At 44.3% G+C, this 19,471-nt stretch overlaps 1 protein-coding gene and 1 long non-coding RNA gene across 3 annotated transcripts in view; one reads left to right on the top strand and one right to left on the bottom strand.

The window, feature by feature from the left end:
• Positions 1-19,471, bottom strand: part of LOC105358171 (uncharacterized) — a 38,980-nt gene that overhangs the window by 8,225 nt on the left and 11,284 nt on the right. The window lies entirely within an intron of this gene.
• On the top strand, positions 15,697-19,149 carry LOC111949010 (uncharacterized). The gene is made up of 5 exons (XR_002875029.2): positions 15,697-15,863; positions 18,326-18,393; positions 18,472-18,551; positions 18,879-18,977; positions 19,105-19,149. It is a non-coding gene; the product is annotated as an uncharacterized LOC111949010 (long non-coding RNA).

Here is a 19,471-nt window from a genome sequence, read left to right as displayed (position 1 = left end):
CCTCATTTATAAAACTTTGCGTAGGATTTGCGTCAGAAATGGCGTACGGATGAAACATAGGACGTGCGTACGCAAAGAAATATTCGGATTTATAAAACCGTGCGCACGCACATCCTACGCATCTTTCCCTTAATAAATCACAACCGATTCTAAATGCAGCGCAGCTTTTTGCGGCTTCATGACACGCCCATATTTGTCCATAAATAGTCCGTGAAACGCCCACAAATGAATATTCATTGATTGCGGAACCATGGCAAACACCGAGAGGAAATCAAAAAAACGTAACTTCACTCAATGTGAAGTAAAAGTTATCGTTGGCGAGGTGGAAAAGAGGAGAAAAGTGTTGTTTGGAGGGCACAGTGTGGACATTACTAATGCCAAAAAGGCACGTGAGCGGCAAACGGTGGCGGACGCCGTAAATGCTGTAGCCTCACAACCATTCGAGGTTGTGAGGCTACAGCGCTCCATCGGGGGGGGGGGGGGGGGGGGGGGGGGGGGGGGGGAGAGAGACGACGACGACACCGGAGCGCCAGATGCATGCGCCGGGGGGACCGGAGCGCCAGATGCACCGGGTGACACGCGTGGTTCCTCCGAGTGCTCCTCTGTAACGCCGGGCCCAAAAGCCCGCAGAGGTCCAACAGGACGGCTGGAGGAAGTCAGAACCGGCTCATAAGCCACTCGTCCTCATTTGCCAGCACGTCTTCTTGCTGTCTAAAAATGCGTTCACTCCGAATTCTTCCATTTGCCACATCTTCTAAGAGCGTAAGATCAGCCATTGTGCGTCATTACGCATTGTGATGGGGCATTTTATGAGCTACAGATGGATGTCGGTAATAATCCACGTGGAAATGGGAAATTGATCTGCGCAAATGTAATTTCTTGTTGCTTTCTGAATGGTTGAGACATACGCCATACATTGTTTTATCAAAAATAAAACAAACTAAAGGCATATGCATGAATACCATACTTCCATAGCTTATGAAGAAATGTTTTAATATGAAAACAACTTTCCCCAGTGGATAATTAGTACGTCCGTCCGCACGCCCACACCTTTGTCTGCTCCTCCAGACGGACACACTGACGAGAATATCAGTTTTGTACATTATTTTGTTCTGTTAACTATATTATTTATGAGGATGAATTGCACAACATGCCAATATTGCAGAACATATTTCACTTTTCTTTTTCCAAATAAGTGTTCATTTGAATTTCTGTTGTAATTTTCGTTAGATTGTTTTGTTTGTTTCACTGCTGATCGGTCCAACGGGTGTTCGTGTAGGCTGTTAATTGTAAGTCTTGCTTTGTGAAGTCTTCATGTTATTTCTGAGAGGCAGGATTGTCATTTTCACTTTCACGTGTTTCTTCCATCTGCCGACGGCGTCGCCGTTTCTCATTTCACCCGTTTTTGTGCGTACGCCTGGGTCAGAGCTTGCGTGGAGGACCGCACATTTTCCCGTCAAGTTTGCTTTTTATAAATCTCAACTATTGCGTAGAGAGTGGCGTACGCCTTCTTTTGTGCGTACGCAACGTTTATAAATGAGGCCCCAGGTGATTGGGTGCTGATGGGAAGCATCAAGGAAAAACACTGGTATTCACCCAGGTGGGAGGGGCCATACCAGGCACTGATGACCACTCCTACTACAATCAAATTCACTGAAAGATCCACTTGGATTCACCTGATATATTGTATATATTATAAAAAGGTCATCTCGACTGGAAACTCCAAGGTGGAAGGTGAGCTAAAGTCTGATAATAGGGTGGACTCAGACGTTTAGAGTCTGGGTAGACCCGAAAGTCAGTGAAGCCCCCTGTAAACCCACCGACCCATTTAGACGAAAGAAAAAAACAAAACAAAAAACAGTTGGTCGAGATGGTAAACCAAGGTTTTCAAATTTGTGTGAATTGTATTGTTGTTGTGATTGTAACCATTGTAATAGCGTGACTTATCTGGCAGTACTGGCGCCCCCCTGGGTATGAAAATGGAACAACCCTTTCAACTGAGAGGAGGACTGCAAGTCCACCCACTCATGTTTGCCCAAAAAGACGAATGGCTAAAGAAAACCCACTAAACCCAGAGAATGCTACTACTATTTTTAACTTACAACTCTCGAAACCGAATTCTGTTACCTTTTTCTGTGTATCCTATATCGGTTGATGTTTTGGTTGCTAAAATGTCTAGTACTTATCCTCACAGATGGAGACCTCACCATAAGCGAGAAGTGTGGCTGACAGAAACTGACCCTACTGACATAGACGCCATAGGGGTTCCTCGTGGAGTACCAGATGAATGTATATTGATTAATCAGCTGGGAATCTTCACTCTTTTGGTGGTGTACGATTGACAAAAGCGTGGACGGGATCAACTACATCCACTACAACGTACAAAAAATTGGGTAACTGGACACGAAAAGGGTTTGAAGCTGTGCATGAACAGCTTTCTGTTACATCTATTATGGCACTCCAGAACAGGATCGCCCTCGACATGCTGATGGCTGAAAAGGGTGGCGTGTGCACCATGTTCAGTGAACATTGTTGCACGTTCATTCCTAACAACACTGCTGCAGACAGCAGTCTCACCAAGGCCATAGAGGGCCTTCGCACTCTCAATGGTGGAATGAAGGACCATTCTGGTGTTGATACCACCTTGTGGGACTCCTGGCTGGGTGTGTTTGGGAAGTACAGCTTACTGTTAGCTTCCACTTTGGTGTCCAAGCTATATTTATGGCCATCTTGACCTTGTGTTGATGCTGTTGTATTCCTTGCCTGCGTTCTTTGTGCAATCGTCTCATCTCCACAGCTATTACACCTGGAGAGACCCAGCTGCGTCCCCTCTGTGTAAGTGTCTCCAAGACACACCTAGACAGCCTCTAAACCTAAATCCAATAGGAGTGGGCCAAAATATATCGATATGTATCGAATTACATAAATGCCAAAAATTGAAAGGGCGTAAAGACAACTAAGCGGGCGTATTTAGAAACTGAGTGAGTGAACCTTAAAACTGTGATGGCGCAATTCTAACCAAGCGACCCCGTTTTTTACAACTGAACGGCTGAAATCCTAACTGAGCAGTGATCCTGCTCGGTCAGTTCTCTTTTGCGCCCTCACCTGGATTTACGCTCAGTGTTAAGGGGGCGTTTTTGTCACTTGGGGGCGGTATTCAGTGGTGTGTTTGTCACATAGGGGCAGGAACCTTTCTGGTTGATCTGATTGGCTGAAATTTGCATGCCAAGCAGTGGGGCGGGACTTTAATTTTGGGGCTTTAATAGAAATCGAACAGCGGCTGTAGCGTGGATTAAAAGCATTAAAACGGTAACAAATGCAGTGAATTTCACATGAGAAAAACATACAGAACAGAAAAACCCGCTGCACTTTCTTACCTTAGTTTTGGGTCGTTGGTTAATGTTTTAATCCACGTTACATCCGCGTTTTTTTTTCTATGATTGCCTCTAACAGGGGGGGACAAACAAGTTTGACACAAAGAGCCGACATCTCTAACTCTGATAGTCAAAGAGCCACACCACACACTGACCTGCCAGACAGACACACAATTAAAGCCATGTTATTTCCCATAACCCCTCCTCTCCTTAAAATACAACAGCACTGGATTAAACAGCGCCGTTTCAGTTCTCAGTGTTTTTTCTGTATTTAACATTAACACACATACCGGTGAAACGTGCATGCTGGTGTGTGTTTAAAAAAGGCAGCGAGCGCAAAACTGAGTTGGTTGTGATTTATTTTTTCAGTCATCAATCAGCATTTATAATCCATCAAAGTCCTCATCTTCTGTATCTAAAACAGCTGGACTACATCTCTATCAAACATGCCAGCTTCCCTTTCCTCATCATCAGAGTCCGTCTCTTTGCTATACGGATCCAAAGAACAGTGAAAGCAGACACCTCAGGCCAAGTTTAAGTCCTGCAGTCCCAAATTAACTTGCCGGCGCTGCGTCCCGGTGAGGGGGGAGGAGGATGGCTCTTTTCACGGTCATCTGCTGGAAGTTGCAGCGCTCAGCCTCGAGTCGATCTTCCAACACAGGCCTTTCCTTTTCCGCGGAAACTCAGCTGCTGCTGCGTGTTCTTGTCTTGTCGGAGTTGGTTTTCCAGCGTCCTCACTTCCGAACCATGGATTCATTATTTTAAATTCTCTGGCAGTTGAGGTTCGATAAGTTAGAAAGATCTTCACAGATTCGGATTTCCTGCTTCAATAACTCTTCTGATCAACGTTCAAATGTGTCAACAAGTATCTCAATCCTTTTGCATTAACACAGAGAGTGAACCACAAATGCATTTCTGAAGAAAAAAGATCGTTTTTTGCCTTTTAATCAGAATTGTTCGCTTTAAGCTGTGAATGCAGACATGCAGCAGCCGGCTGCCAAGGGACCGTCAACAAAGTGCAACCTCTGTGAACTGTGAAACACCACTGTATAAAAATCAATAATCTTACAAAAAAATCATAAAATGATCATAAAGCATATTATTGTTACAATACATATTTTGTAGGAAAGTCCATCTTCATTTTATCTTGTTGCATATACTTTTTCAAACTTTAATAAATATGAATCATGACTAAAGTTATCAGTAACTTGACATGACCTTATTGTCATACTAAAATAAAGAATGTCAATAGTTCACTTTGTTTATTTATAGGAATTTTTCATATTTACAAATGGATCAGATGTGGTCAAAAATCCTCAATAGCTCTGAAGATGCCAGAATTTTTTTTTTTGCATAATCTTTATTTTAGTAGGAAGATATAACATAATAAAATAAAATAAGGTCATGATTAGTCAGTACAGGAAGTTTTGTGTCAGTAACTACAGCATGTGACATAATCTTTGTTGCAGTAGGACAATAAGGTCATGATTAGTCAGTACAGGAGGTTTGGTGACAGAAGCTTTAGTATCTTCAGAGCTATGGTGCATTTATGTTATGATTCATGTCTCTATAAAATTTTAACTTTAACTTTCTAACAAAATTTAGTATAATAAATAATAATGTAGCATGACTATGCTGACGAGTCTTCATTACCAGTTCATATAAATATAGACATTTATTCACTTTTTAAAAGTTCACTGATTTTTACACAATGGTGTTTCACAGAGGTTGCACTTTTTTGACGCTCCCTTGGCAGCCGGCTCGCTGCTCTGTTTGCATTCACAGCTTGAAACGAACAATTCTGATTAAAAGGCAATAAAAACGAACTTTTTTCTTTAAAAATGCTTTTGTAGTTCACTCTCTGTGTTAATACAACATTAGTGAGATACTTGCTGACACATTTAAACGTTTATCAGAAGAGTTATTGAAGCAGGAAGTCCGAATCTGTGAAGATCTAATTTAACCGAACTGCAGCTGCTCTATTCCCGTGGTCCTCCGCGTAGCTGATAGCTGCAGTTTAAACTATGCCTCATAATCGTGTCTCTTTGCATTTCCAGGGTTTCCAAACAAAGTTGTTCTGCATTATTCACATATCTGCTCCTTTGTACTATGGGGGGGGGGGTCTTCTTTCACGGCCTTATGGTTGTGAAAGTACTGAATATAGAAAATATGATAAAAGGCAGAGAGCCGCACGCAGCTCAAGAGCCGCCTGTTAACCCCCCCCCCGCACTGAAAAATGAAGGTCCCGCCCCTCTGCCTCGCAGATAGGCCATGCAAATTTCAGCCAATCAGATCAACCAGAAAGGTTCCTGCCCCAAAAGTGACAAAAACGCCCCCTTAACACTGAGCGTAAATCCACATGAGCGCGCAAAAAGGAATTGACCGCGCAAGATCACTTCAGGGTTAGAATTGCGCCTGCGCGGTTTTAAGGTTCACTCACTCAGTTCCTAAATACGCCTGCTTAGTTGTCTTTACGCCCTTTCAGTTTATGGCAGATTTGTAATTCCATAATATGGTGATATATCGTGATATTTAGTCCCGTGATTGATTCTCGATGCATTTTGATCAAGTATTTGATCAAGTATTTTTATCTACACTTGAAGACTCTGTAAAACGTTATATTAATAATCCTTTGGTAAGACGATTCTTCTTTTTTTTTCTGCTTTAAACTTGTTCTGTACAACAACTGAGCAAACAGATTAGACCTGTAGGCCTTTTGTGTTGGACAGGTTCTACTATCACAAAAAGAGGTTATGTATCTTTGAAAAGCCAGAGTGTAAATTTGTATAAACTCCTTTTTGTTTTTTTTATTTATTTGTTACATTTAGTGTGTGTGGGGATGGAGAGGGGAAGAATGTGAGGGGGTGGGGGTGGGGGTGGAAGAGAATAAAAGGAAGAGAGATGGAGAATGTGGGGGATACAAGCACTGATTTGAATAAGTTATTATATTAAGCTGTGTAACAATTATACCAGATCTGCTGGAAAGACAAACATTACATCCAAAGGTGATATTCTGACAAGAAAATAGGCAAAAGATATCTGTCCATCAATACACTGTGGGTTATTAGCCAGGCGTAGTCCTGCAGGACAGGCGCGCTTAGCCGTACCAGGCGGCAACCATGTGGACCACGGGGCGCGGGCCAAGGATGAAGCCAGGGCCCCGAGAACCCATGAGCCACCCACCACACAGCCGACGCCCCATCTCCGCAAGCCAGGCCCGGCACCCAACTCAAGCAACCCAGAGATCACCGTGGAACCACAGCTCCACCCCCCCACACCCCCCCACTACTCTACAACCCTCCTCACCCGCCATATTATCCGACCCCTCCTCCCATACCCCTCCTAATGCCCTCCCCACTCTGCAATGCGGAGGGAGAGCCGCAGAGGATCCCGGTGAGCCAGCCCCCAGCTCTGCCCCACCCATGCACTCTCGCACAGATGCCCCCCACCCCCCGTCGCCACACAGCAACCCCTTCTGGCCGATCGACCCCCCAGCCCCGCACGCCGGACCACCACTGCAGCCGACAGGATACCCACAAGCCTGGCCGCCCTGAGAGGACCAGGCGGGCGAAGACCAGCCGCCCCTCACCGACCCGACCGATGTATGGTGGTGTGGGTGAACTGTGTGTGTAAAAAAGACTTGACTGACAGGTAGATTGGCCAATCGTACATCCTCTGATGCATACGTCACTGCACATGCTTGTTTAAAAACACTGAGCGCAAACTCTCTGTCATGAGAAAGTCTCTTCTGTCCTGCAGCACGTCAAGTCCCCGGCAGAAGACCACTCCGGACAACCGAAGTGTTTATTGAAGCCGCCCCGCGTGTCCTCCTGCTATCAGCTCTGCAGTTCTCGCCCGATAAATACGAGCTCATTAAGGAAGCTGTTTTTTACGTGGCACGCGCTTCGAACGGAGCCAGCAGCGCCTTTGAAATGCCATGATGCTCCCCGCATTGCACAGTTTACAGCAGAGCATGACAAATGATAGTCGCTGCTTTCTGTCTTTGTGATAAAACGCCTAATCTGTTAATACAAAAGTATCTTTGTGTAGTCGTACTGTGTAGTTCTTAATTATCAGTGTATAAAGAACAATGTTCAAATAAACATGTTACTAATAAACATAACTAACAAACATTTACTAATAGTGTTTTTATATATATATATATATATCTTCTTCCACTTTCGGCTTCTCCCATCAGGGGTCGCCACAGCGAACGAGTCGCATGGTAGATTTGGCAATGTTTTACGCCGGATGCCCTTCCTGACGCAACCTTCTCAAACCGGGCTTGGAACCGGCAGAGGTAGAGAAGGGAACAGGGAGCAGCCCGGAGTCGAACCCTGGTTTCACGAACGGAAGGCGCCGCAAACCAGCACGAGCTAAACCGGCTCCATATATATATATATATATATATATATATATATATATATATATATATATATATATATATATATATATACACACACACACATACATACATACATACATATTTTATAGGTAGATCTTCAAGGCATTGTCGATTCAAAAGTAGCTCACACGGCAAAAAAGTGTGAGCACCCCTGCACTAAGCCTTAAACTGAATGTCAAAGAATCAAAGGCAACTCCAAATACTAGGGGTGCTCCGATCAGGATTTTTAGGGCCGATCACCGATCCCCGATTGCTGGAAGCTGTATCACCCGATACTGATACCGATCACCGATTACAGGGTCTATTTGAAGCCTTCTATTTATCATGTAGCATAATTTTTTAAACAATATTTAACAACAATGCACATTAAGTATTACAATTAAGAGAAGACAACGCATCATGAATTGACAACTGTGTATTTATTTGGAAGCAACATTTCCAACAAATTAACTTAGCAGCATGTGTTTGGTTATTAGGAACAACTTAGGACTTGACTAATACAACTTTCCTGGAGAATATATAAATAAAATAAGATAAGACATAACATCTGAGTCTTTAAATTTAGCTTTAGGCTACTTTTAAAACTGCAACAAAAAAGGCTATAGCCAAAATATTGTTTTAAGTCAGTCAGACATTGGTTATTGAAATATTTACGCCCTGGCAGAGTGCAACATGAATCTAAATAGGACATGAGTCGCTGGAACCCTTCGTCTTCCACAACAGACAGAGGCTGGTGATCTAGGCAAATGAATTCCATTATTTTGTCTGATATCTCTTTATGCTTCTTACTGTCCCTGCTGTAGGGTTGCTTTCTTTGAAATGTCTCTGTTACTGACAGCTGAGTGAGTGGCGCTTAAGTTGCTGAACTGTCTCGCTCTCTCTTTGCGCTAGCTAACTTTGAAAACTGCTCATATTCCTTTACGTTACTAACCTTCAAATGTCTGATGAGGTTGGTGGTGTTAAAATGTTTTGCGTGCTTTCCGCCTCATGGGATTTGCTTGGTACACACGTTGCAGATTGCTAATGTATTATCTTTTTCGCACACCACGTAGAATTGCCAGACCGGTGAAGCCATTTTTAGCAGCGCGTAAAAAAATCGTCTCGCGAGTTTTGCGTCATCTGATCGGCTTTTCTGGATCGGCCTTTATAGAGACGGCCGATCAAACATCCAAAAGCTATAATCGGCCGATTATGATCGGCGACCGATCAATCGGAGCACCCTTACCAAATACCTGAATCTCAGACTCAAATGCAGTATAATGTCAAAGTACTTAATTTTGTTTCTCTTTACAACACTGTAAGCAGTAAGTATATTTCTAGTCAAAAGCTAAATGATCTCAGTAATTTAGTTTTATTTAATTTTTCAATTATTTAATTTAATTAAATAACTTAAGTAACTAAAAAGTAAATGTAACTTTGCAACTTTAAACAAGTTACTCTGCAAATCTGAACAACTAAACTCAACTTTATTTATATAGCACTTTCATACAACAGTAGTTGAGACAAAGTGCTGAACACAATAGTAAGAGACAAACATTAAAACATGTTAAGGGGGGAAGAAACACAGAGGGAGATAAAACTATAGAAAACAGTAAACAGTTAGAAAAACAGTGGTCTCATACTGGGTTAAAAGCCAGGGCATAAAAAAGGGGTTCTAAACGGGTTTTAAAAATGGACAGTGAAGGGGCTTCTCTAATGGCCAGCGGCAAAGTATTTCACAGCTTTGGAGCGGCTACAGCAGAAGCTCTGTCCCCTCTGAGCTTCCGTCTGGACCTCGGTACCTCCAGAAGCATCTGATCATCTGATCTAAGGGCACCGGGCCAGCGAATAGGGAGAAAGAACCTCAGAGAGGTACAGCGGGGCAAGACCGTGTAAAGATTTAAAAACAAGTAAAAGAATCTTAAAATGAATTCTAAAATGCACAGGCAGCCAGTGAAGCGATGGTAGGATCGGCGTGATGTGGTCTCTCTTGCGTGCTCCAACCATAAGACGAGCAGCTGCATTTTGAACACGGAGACGCAAGAGAGACGACTGGCTGAGTCCAAGATAAAGAGAGTTGCAGTAATCCAGCCGGGACGTAATGAAAGCATGGATTACTGTTTCAAAGTGTACAGGTGTTAAAAAAGGTTTTACCTTAGCCAGTTGACGAAGGCTTAAAAAGATTAACGTCACTACAGAGCTTATCTGTTGGTCCATCCTAAAATTACTCTCCAATTTAACACCCAAGTTAGAAACAGTTGATTTTAAGAAACCCGTCAGGGAGCCCAGATCAAATCGGGGACGGTCCACTAAAATCATTCCGTCCAAAAATTACAACTTCTGTTTTCTTTTCATTAAAACTCAAGAAACTTAGGGACAACCAGTCCTTAATGTCATGGAGACATGACAGGAGCTGCGTCACAGAGAGATTATCCTTTTTAAGCGGCAGATAAATCTGACTGTCGTCAGCGTACAGATGAAAGGAAATGCTGTGTTTTCTTAAAATGGACCCTAAAGGTAACAGATATAAAGAAAACAAAAGAGGTCCCAAAACCGATCCTTGTGGGACCCCATAGGAAACCCGAGCTGTGGTGGTTTCATAACCACCTAAACTGACACACATGGTTCTTTCCGCCAGGTAAGATTTGAACCAGTCCAGTGCAGTACCTTGAATCCCCACCAGGTTCTGAAGCCTAGAAATTAAAGTGCTATGGTCTACGGCAGAGGTGGGCACTGAGGGCCGCAGTCCTGCATGTTTTCCAGCATACCCTGCTCTGGCATGTTCTGATTGGCTGGACACACCTGAACCAGGTAATCAGCCATGAGTAGGGCAAGATTATTGGCTGGACACACCTGAACCAGGTAATCAGCCATGAGTAGGGCAAGAGTATCTGGAAATCATGCAGACACACCGGCCCTCGAGGCCTGGAATTGCCCACCCGTGGTCTACGGTGTCGAATGCTGCAGTTAGGTCCAGCAGACCTAGAACAACATAATCTCCAGCATCATTGGCCAAGAGAATGTCGTTGCTGACTCTTAGCAGTGCCGACTCCATACAGTGCAGGGGTCTGAACCCAGACTGGAAGACTTCAGGAATTTTATGTTGGTTTAAGAAATCCTTCAGCTGTGAGTAGACCACTTTCTCCAAGAGTTTAGAGATATAAGGCATCTTGGAGATGGGTCTAAAATTGGCCAGTACAGCACTGTCCAGGCTGGGTTTTTTAAGTATCGGCTGAACCGTTGCATGTTTAAAGGTGGAGGGGACGACACCAGCAGCCAGACTGCTGTTGATAATAGAAAGGACCGTCTGTGCAACACTGGGGAAGACCTCCTTGAAAAACTTAGGAGGGATGGAGTCTAGGGGAGAACCTGATGGCTTGCTTTGACTGACTAATTCTTTTAAAAATTGAAGAGACGCTGGCTCAAATTCTCTAAATAAAGCTGGGGAGAGAACACAGGTCGAAGGGTCGGAGGAAGGTAGAGTAATGCCAGCCCTTATATTTGATACCTTATTGTTAAAAAACTGTAAAAACATATTGCACAGGTCAGTGGAAGCTTCTAAGGAACCCGCCTGTGGAGGATTAAGATGATAGACTCTTATCATTTTAAAAAGCACCCGTGGGTTATGCTGATTAAGAACAATAATATTAGCCAAGTACTCTTGTTTAGCAAGTTTTACAGTGCCCTGGTAAAAGTGCCAACAATTCTTCAAGATTTGTAGTGAGATCTGCAGTTTGTCCTTCCTCCACCTGCATTCAGCTTTTCTACAGGCCCTCCGAGCTGCCCGGGTTCTCTCATTGAACCAGGGCTCAGGTTTAGGACGGGGCTTTAGTGTCTTTAGAGGAGCCACAGAATCCAGGATGCTGATGCAGGAGGAATTGAACTAGGAACTCAGCTCAAGAACATCAGCAGCAGAGGGAGGGACAACGAGGTGGTTAAAAGCAGAGGAAAACTGACCAGGAGTGGAAGAGTTAAAAATCCTGCGGCGCTGAGGAGGGGCGGTAGATTTAACAGCAGTGCGTGAAAGTCCAGCTTCAAAAACTACAGGCATGTTGTCTAAAACAGCTATGTCACAGATCTCAATGTTAAAAACAGGTAGTCCATGGGAGAAGACGAGATCCAGTACGTGTCCTTGTTCATGAGTGGTTCCAGACACCCACTGAACAAGATTAAAAGAGTCAATGATCTCTAAAAAGTCCTTCACCAAAAGCTTTTCAGGGCAACACACATGAATATTAAAATCCCCAACAATAAGAACACGATCGTAAAGTGGCATCATTTCAGCCAAAAAGTCAGAAAATTCCTTCAGAAAATCTTTGTTGTACTTGGGAGGTCTGTAAACGACAGCGCACAGCACCGGGTCGGACCTCCCCACCTCAAAAGAAGTCCTCTCAAAGCTGGGCTATGATGATAGCACACAGTGTCGTTTACACTTAAAATCGTTTGTAAAGACAGACACATAGGGCTGTGACAGTGTGGGATTTTTTATCACCATCGCTGTGATGAAGCAGCAAGAGTCATGGTGTCTGTCGGGACTCTTGATGCCCCCCCCACCCCAAATCCTGCGGCGCACGTCGCGCACTCAATAACGCATGCAGCTTGCAATGGAAATGAATACAATGGAAATTAATGAGAACGCAGTATATTTATTATCAAACTTACAAATAACAGTAACAACAACTAAATAAATAACTTAACTAAATATACAGGTAAACATTAGCAACCTTTGAGAACAAAAAAATGGAACAAAAATGAGCAGCTGCTGCTGCTTTTATTTGCCAATCTTCATGTTTCGTGACAGGAACACCAACATGTTAACCTTGTCAGGCTTGAGAGAAGACCTTAACAGGGTAACGATGTTGCCAGCCGCACTAAACACACGCTCCGATGGCGTGCTTGTTGCACAGTCAGTCAAGTATTTCCTTGCAAATCTTTTATAGCAGAATCGAGCCTGATTATCCCGCCACCAGGCAAGCGGATCAGAGTGCAGATCCAGGGCCTCCTCCTGCAAATACTTCGTTACTTCACGGACTCTTTTTGGAACCGGATTGGAGGATTGTGCTCTTCTCTTTCCAAGCAGGTCCGCAAGTTTCTTTTTTTTCGGAGGAGAAGGTGACGCACTTTCTCCTTCTCCCTCTCCAGCCACAGCAGCACTCATTGCAGCCTCTCCACCCCCGATATCACGCCGGTCCTCGGGCATTGCCAGCATCTCCTCCAGGAGCGCATTTTTAGTGTCATGTTGAGGGTTGATGTCCGCCTTGTGCATGGGGCAATAAATGACGCCTTTTCCAACAGTTGCTGTGATGCAGGTGCAGTATATTTGTCTTTCAAGACTTCAATCATCTTCTGTTTTATGTTGCGCGTCAACTCCGTGTCTTCATTGGTTGGCAGCAAAATATCCTCAGTTAATAATTGCAGGACTGGTAAAACAGAGGACGCTGTAACGGTCTTCTCGGAAGACTGCGCATCTGTAAAATCTGCTACCTTTTTCAGCGCTGCATTGATGGATTCTAGCACTTCGATGTCCTGCCACGTCGGAATCAAATGTTGGCTGCGCCGGTCATCCATCAAAACCCGCTTAATGGCTGGGATTTGCTTCAGAATGCGCGGAACCATTTTCTGTTTTGTGCCCCACCTTGTAGGACAATCCTATGAAAACATTAAAACAGTTGTAATGCCCGATAAATGATTAGGCTAAGTTTTTTGTCCTGTGCAATAAAATATATTCTTTTATACACCGTGACCGTGCCGCTGTCTACAGTCCTCATAAACATATTAACAATAATTAGAAATAGCATTTCTTTATAGATTACTTTTTTGTTATACTTTTGAGTTTAAAATGAATTATACAGCAGGTTTTATCACCGTTTGCAACCCTTTATTACGTAAATTGTTCAAAGTTTCAACACGTTGCGTCTGGACGAGTGCGTTTTTTTTCACAATCATTGAGTGTGTTACCTGAAAGAAAAAAAAAACTTCTAAGAAAGTAGATTCAAAGTTTAGCGCACAACTCACCAGAACTAAGCCGTGTTAGGGCAGGTTGTGCTCCACTTGCTCTTTCTGGAGCTTTTTCTTCTTCTGCCAGCTCTGGGAGAAAGCAGTCACCAAATTTCTGCAGACACCCATCGCTCGGGCAGTGCAGTCCTTTTCTGACTTCATCGAATTGGTGACGGCTAAATGTAGATTATGTCCAAAGCAATTTAGCCATGTCCAGCCAAGCTTCCGGACGGCAGCCACAATATTTGCTCCATTGTCCGTTGTAATGGAGATCAGTTTCCTCTCATCCAGGGACTACTCTTGGAAGGAGGATCTGAAGGCTTCTGCCAGGTTGTCAGCTGTGTGGCTTTCTGGCGTGAACACAGTCTCCAGGCACTTTGATTTTAGTTCCCAGTTTGCGCTCTGATAATGCATGGTCAGGCTCATGTATGGCATGTTGTTTACGCTTGACCACATATCAGCTGTCACTGAGAAATAATCGAGTATTTTTTTTTCTTTTTCAAAATTGTTTTTATTGGATTTTAGAGCAGCAATATTAAACACATGATAACAACAATGATTACACTTTTTTTCCCTCCCCCCATTGAAACCTAGAACAAAAGGGAAAAAAAACAAAAAAAAAACAGAAAGGCGATACATAATCGAGTATTTTAACTCCTGTTTCACGCTGTCCTTCACTGACAGATACTTTTCAGGGATCGCTGTTTGAGAAAAGTCCCCTGGTCAGGAAGTACATATTGCTTGTCAAATTCATGTAACATGGCTTTGAACGCTGGCTTCTCAGCGGTACGAAATGGCACCATTTCCTCAACCAAGTAACGAGTGACACTGTCAGTCAGTGCTCGCCACCGATTACTGCCAATTTGGTACTTCACTCCTCTTGCAAAGGCCTCGGAGACTCCCAACTGTCGCTGCTGGCCTGAGGTAGATGGTCTGCTGCTGGTGCTCCCAAGTCCGGCAAACGCCACAGGATGGTTGATTTGCAGATGGGATCTTAAATTTGTCGTATTTCCTCTGGAGACGGAAACTTCTGTACGACATATTGCCTTGTCCAAATTCACCGGCTGTCCCTTGTCAGCCAAGGTGTGTCCAAATATCCGACACAGTATTGGATTTAGAGACTAAATTCATTGCCATTATTATTCTCGAGCGCACGAGCGATATATGGCGTATACCAAATGAAGCTACCGGTAGACATACTTGCTATCAAAATCTAACTAAGTCCAACTGTCTCAGTTACGCTATTTGTTTTTTATGCCTGTGTTTGTGCATTTAATTTAAAATTATCTGTAAACAGTACAAATACTAAAACATGGCAAGCAGTTAATTAAAATCAGACACTCATTAAAAAAGCCCCCCATAATATGTGTAATGGGCTGTCTCTCCCTTGCGCTGGAGGACGCAGGCTTTTTCCACACAGGACAAGAGGACTCGTATATAAAAATTAAATTATCAGCAAAGAGGAATGTGGTTAATGTTTTTATTATAGATCAAATCATGCACCATATGCGTACTAAAAAAAACAACAACAAAAAAAAACGTGCGGTGATGCGGTTATCGTCACAGCCCTACAGACGCAGTCCCTCCTCCCCGACCAGACATCCGCGGTGAGCTAAAGTATGAAAATCCAGCAGGTAAAAGATCCACAAGAACACTGTCCTCACCGGGAGATATCCAGGTCTCGGTAATAGAGAGGAAATCGAGGCAGCGGGAAAGGAGGAAATCCCTCAAAATAAAAGTTTTGTTCACCAGCGATCTGGCGTTTACCAGGCCGAATCTGGAAGCAGCGGCAGCCTGTAGGTTGTGGGACGGAAGCGACCGGGAGAGCTACGACAGGTTCCCGGGATTTACCCCATGCCGGTGGGGGCGAGGAGAGCAGGAGCGGCGGGGATGGTCTCCTCCATCGAAGCCAGCAACAGGAATAATGCAGACGTCAGGTGGATCCAGGGAGCGCCAGGACAGCATGGAGCGGGGAAATAATCCAAAGCCTGTTCGGGAAGAGGACGGGAGCACGCCCAGATGCCCTTCAGCTTCACAAGGCGGCCCCCGCGCTTGCCGCGTTTCCAATGACGCTTCTGCCGCAGGAAGAGGGCCGACGCCCTGAGCAGGTAAGCTGGGATGCCCGAAGGCAGAGGAGGTAGTGTTTGGCAACCATACAACTTGGAAAAACTTAGATCAGAGTTGGTAAATTGATGATCCAAAAGAAACTGACGATATACCGTATGTATCTTCCGTGTGTAAAAATATTTTGTGCTGAAAAACTTCGCTTTTGTATAAAACTTCAAGTAACCCAGAAACATGTCATCACCTAACGGACAAACGTCGAGCAGTGACTTGAACGCGGTAAACAGCAGGACGTGACCGTACAGAACAAATGAAGTGCGTGGAGGGGATGGGGGATTGGGGGGTGGAATCCACGGCACACGTCTGTGCAGAACCGGGGCCTGTGATCCGTATGGATCATGGATCATCCGCGCAGCCTAGTAGCTTCTCCTGGGATTCGGTGTCAGACCGTAAAACCTCATCACCCGCGAACCTCATCACCCGCGGGACGTCATCACTGCGGACCCACACTTTATTTATTTGAACTTACAGAGGACTCGTATGGTGTGTGATTTGAACTATAAACATATTCATCTTTGCTAATTATTGTGTATTCTCGTGCGGTTATGGACAAATGTTGGACACCCTGGGCACTATGTCAATTAGGTTTCTTTTAGGTTCTACGTGTTGGGCGGCCGCGGCGTCACTCCCTCCCGATTCCCCCGCTGGAGCGGCAGACGTTACCCCCCACGCCGTGGGGCCTGTGTAGCGCGGGCAGCACGGGGGTCCACCGGCAGCTGCGCCCGAACCGCACAGGGTCCGAACGTCGGCTCCCCTCTCGCTAAGGGCGCCGGAGGAGGGAAAGGAGAGGCGAGGAGCCTGCGGGGCGAGGGTGGAGCGCAGGCGTCCCGATGTCTCTGCACTTCTGTCAAAAGTAGCAGGAAAATATACGTCTGGATGCGCTACGAGCTCTCCATGGGAGTGTGAATTCAGTGCGGCAGGAAACATCGTCAGCCCGTTAAGATCCTCAGTGATAGCTGACACGGTTATCATGTTGGTGTTCTGGTCACGTAACATGAAGACAGACAAATAAAAGCAGCAGCAGCACGATTCACTAAAGCAGCCAAACAGACAAACACGTGTTCACTTTTTTTTTGCACTTTAAAAAAGGTTGTTAATGTTTAGCCTATGTTGAACCTTTCCTGCGGTGACTTTTCTTTTTCTGACAGTGGTCGGAAAACGTTGGCGGATCTTCCTTTGGGGTTATAAGCTACATACGTTCTTGAGTTTGCCACTCGGCCGCTGGGGGGTTTTGTGTTGGGCAGGTGCCTGTATTCTAGAGCATTGGCCAGAACAGCAATGTTACTGTAACCCAGGGGTCGGGAACCTATGGCTCGCGAGCCATATATGGCTCTTTTGATGGTCACATGTGGCTCGCAGACAAATCTTTATAGTTTTTTTTTTCATTAGACCAGTCCTTCTCGGGCGCGATGCGATGCCAGAGGCGCGCAGTAGTAGCAGTGCTTAGAGAGAGAAATCTACGCCAGCGCTATCAGTTACTATTATCTATTATTTCACAGAGTTTGTACCAGCTGGAAACCTGTGAATTGCCGTGCCTAAAACTGCGCGCTCCCGTCTCTGAGAAAGAGCGCGCAGATGCGGGGAAAGGATGTGTGAGGGAGAAAGCAGAGGGTGGGGGTGAGGTGTTGTGGGGACAGGCTGCAGGTGAATCGCGCTGGGATTGTAAAAACGTAAAACCCGCTGCCCGTCACTCACTGCGGCGTGTGAGTGTGTGTTTGGCTCCCCGTCTGCATGTGATCAGTCTGTCTCACATCTACAGAACATTCAGACCTAAGATCACGTTTCAAGTCTCAACGCCTGAACGAAGCAGAAACTCACCACGTATCAACCAGACTAGACCATCAGCAGAACTACCACGAGAAATACTCATCATTTATTAGCAACAGAATAACAATGTTATTAAAAAGAATCCACAGACTTATTGTACTTTAAAAATGTTGAAATTAAATCAAATGCACACATTCATTTGTATATTTAGTTTTAAACAAATTGTCGCGGACTGAGTTGGATGGCTGTTGGGCCGCGTTAAAAGTTCTGGAGTTCATTGAACGCGTCAAGCAGAGATCTGATTGGCCCTCAGTTCTGTCGCTCAGCCTGTTGTTAGGTAGTTTGGACCAATGGGGTTCAGCTATGGGCCGAATAAGGGAAATGGGAGGGGCTGCAGCGGTAGCAGGGGAATATAAAGTTGGGAGAAGCGCTCTCGTGTCGGCAGGAGAGATTCAGGAGTTGCTGAATTTATTGAACGGCGTTTGTTGCGGTCTGCAGTAACCAGAATAAAGAACTTTAAAAGAGGTTAAGTCTCCGTGCCTCAGTGTGGGGAAGGGACACTACATTATTGTATGGCTCTATCGAAATTACATTTCAAAATATGTGGCATTTATGGCTCTCTTGGCCAAAAAGGTTCCCGACCCCTGCTGTAACCTAACAGACTTCTTCTTTCTTTCAGATTCTTGTCCATCACAAACACAAGAACCTCGGAGAGCAGCTCCAGTGGAAGGTCAGGGCAGATGACAAGTATGTTTCTTTCTCACTATCGTTTTAGGAAAATTGACAAGAACTCCAGTCAGTCATAAAATATTGTCTTTTTTTTAGCTTCAGAACACCGCACAATGAGGAGATGACGGCAGCAGTGAAAGATGTGGAACCAAATTGGAGTTTCCACCAAGTTAGAAGTAAGCACCAACATGAAGTTGGATTTACACAACTCGCCATAAGTTAGAGATAATGTAAGAGACTCAATGTCAATAATCAGTGTTACTTTCTTTTCAGAGATTTTTTGAATAGGATTGCAATTGTATTAATGTGATAGACGGCTCATTTAGTGTTTCCATGTTTTAAGACCAAATACTAAGTTACAATAACGATATAGCATTGACAATGGATAATTAAGATAAGCCACTGTGACAGTTTACATGGCACATTTTAAATATTCCACTTTGGAAACATGTTTGCAATATGTTGACCTCATCTTCTGTACATTTCATATTTCCATCGACTAGGACCTTGCAATCGAGCTATTGACAGTCTCAAGTGCAAAGAGAGAGAATGGAGATAGAAGCAAGGAGGAGGTCAAAAGGAGGACCAGTCAGCATGATCAGGTGAGTTGTCCTATTTGTGACCTTGTTTCATTTACTCAGGTCATGCATGGTCCAGTTGAACTGTCTGTGTGTGTGTATGTTGTTTCCTCTGATTAAAATAATATTTTCCTTTCCTGTTGGTCCACAGCTCTTCAAAAAGAGGGTCAAAATTGCTGAGAAGATTCTCAATCAAGAGGATCTGTCATATATAAAAAGAGCCAATGCAAACTATGTCAGCGACGAGGAAAGTGACGAGGACAAACCATCTTATTATCAAGCCTCGCCAAAGTGGCGCTCCACTAGGCTAACCAGGGTAATGCTGAAATGCCATAAAGCCTGGGATGAAAACTAGAGGAGTGGAATCGAGCCAAAATTACGCATGAGACACTCAACTGGCTTTACTGAAGGAAACCCACCACCAGTCAAGAGCTGCTATCTGGCAGAAGAGAAAAAAAGGATGCAGGTTTGATTCAATGAAGTTCATTGTGTCTATAAGTTCTATTAAGCACTTAAAT

The sequence above is a fragment of the Oryzias latipes genome, chromosome 2 (assembly GCF_053564925.1).
Source record: "Oryzias latipes strain Hd-rR chromosome 2, Olatipes_Hd-rR_3.1".
NCBI classification, from domain to species: domain Eukaryota; kingdom Metazoa; phylum Chordata; class Actinopteri; order Beloniformes; family Adrianichthyidae; genus Oryzias; species Oryzias latipes.
The sequence above is the reverse complement of the archived record's forward strand: the minus strand, read 5'-3'. Positions and strand labels throughout refer to the sequence as shown.